The sequence below is a fragment of the Mandrillus leucophaeus genome, unplaced genomic scaffold (genome assembly GCF_000951045.1).
Source record: "Mandrillus leucophaeus isolate KB7577 unplaced genomic scaffold, Mleu.le_1.0 Scaffold477, whole genome shotgun sequence".
In the NCBI taxonomy this organism is placed as follows: Eukaryota; Metazoa; Chordata; class Mammalia; order Primates; family Cercopithecidae; genus Mandrillus; species Mandrillus leucophaeus.
In genome coordinates, this window is record NW_012105109.1 from 1,032,470 (window position 1) to 1,034,559 (window position 2,090).

A 2,090-nucleotide genomic window follows, 5' to 3' on the forward strand; every position below is an offset into this window, starting at 1 on the left:
GAGACTCAGGCTGGAGTGCAGTTCTGTCCGGAACTGGTGGGTCCTTGGTCTGATTTCAAAAATGAAGCCCTGGACCCTCGCGCTTAATGATACAGTTCTTAAAGATGGTGTGTGCGGAGTTTGCTCCTTCAGACGTTCAGATGTGTCTGGAGCTTTTTCCTTCTGGTGGGTTCCTGGGCTCGCTGTCAGGAGGGAAGCTGCAGACCTCTGTGGTTGAGTGTTACAGCTCTTAAAGCCGGTGTGAACATAAACTGTGATCAGCAATAAGATTTACTGTAAACGGCAAAAGAACAAACCTTCCCTACTTGACAAGAGGACCCCACCAGGTTGCCACTGTTGGCTGGGGCAGCCTGTATTTATTCCCTTATCTGACCCCACCCACATCCTGCTGATTGGTCCATTTTACAGAGAGCTGATTGGTCCGTTTTACAGAGAAGTGATTGGTCCATTTGGACAGAGTGCTGATTGGTGCATTTACAATCTCTAGCTAGACATAAAGGTTCTCCAAGTCCCCACTTGACTCAGGAGCCCAGCTGGCTTCACCTAGTGGATCGTACTCGGGGGCTGCGGGTGGAGCTGCCCCAGTCCTTAGCTGTGTCTGCACTCCTCAGCCCTTTGGTAGTCAATGGGACCGGGCGTCAGGGAGCAGGGGGCGGCGCCCGGGAAGGCTCGGGCCACGCTGGAGCCCACCGTGGAGGGAGGGGTTCGGACATGACTGGTTGCAGGTCCCAAGCTCTGCCCAGCGGAGAGGCGGCTGAGGCTCCGCCAGAGTTTGAGTGCGGTGCATGCTTCCAGGCAGTGCTGGGGGACCTGATGCAACCTCCGCAGCTGCTGGCCCAGGTGTTAAGCCCCTCACTGCCCTGGGCTGGCCTGCTGCTCCATGTGTGAGGCCCTCCAAACTGGCGCCCACCGGAACTCGTGCTGGCCCGTGACTATGGCGCTGCAGTCCTGGTTGCCACCCATGCTTTTCCTTCCACACCTCCCCGCAAGCAGAGGGAGGTGGCTCCGGCCTTGGCCAGCCCAGAGAGGGGCTCCCACAGTGCCATGGCAGGCTGAAGGGCTCCTCAAGCATGGCCAGAGTGGACGTCGAGACCAAGGAGGTGCGGAGAGCAAAGGTTGCTAGCATGTTGTCACCTCTCACAGTGGCTCGATCTGGGCTCACTGCAATTCTGCTTCCTGGGTTAAAGCGATTATCCTGTTTCAGCCTCTAGAGTAGCTGGGATTATAGGGGTGAGCCATCACGCCCGGATAATTTTTGTATTTTTAGTAGAGACGGGACTTCACCATATTGGCCAAGCTGGTCTCGAACTCCTGACCTAAAGTGATTCACCTGCTGTAGCCTCCCAAAGTACTGGGATTAGAGGCGTGAGTCACGGTGCCCAGCCAACAGTTCATAAGGTTTAAATTGCAGGCTGTTCATCAGAAAGCTCACTGTCTCGCTCCTGCCCCTTAGTCACTTAGTGAATCATCCTTTTGCCCAGCATATCCACGCTGCCCATGCTACCTGCCCACGAGTCACTCAGTAGTCCTCTTGGTGACCAGATTGACAGATTGAGAAGAAGAATGGTGAAGACAGTACAATAAAATATTTTGAGAGAAAAAGAGAGACTACATTCACATAGCTTTCATTACTGTAAGTCCTGGGAATTTTGTTGAGACATTGCTTTAAACTAGTCATATCAATATGTGATTTCATCCTCAAATAATGATTATTTTCTAAAAGTTATAAAATATTTTCATTTCTCCTTTGACTAAAATGTAACTAATAATTGGATTTTTTTTGTTTGGTTTTGCTTTGCTTTGTTTTGAACTGGTATTTTTCTTTGACGTTCCATGTATAAGAGTTTTTGAATTCCAAGTACAAGCATTTCGATTTTTTACTCAAAATGGAATTTATTGCCCTATAGTCAGAGAATTCTATTTTCATAAATACAGTATTTGCAAAAAAAATTTTCTTTATAATTGAATATTTACTAAATTTTTGAGAATATTTCATATATGCATTTGAGAAGAGGTCTATTTTCTATTGTTAGATCTGGAGTTTGATATATAAGAACAGTTTCATTAACTTTTCTTCGTAAGTTCTATAT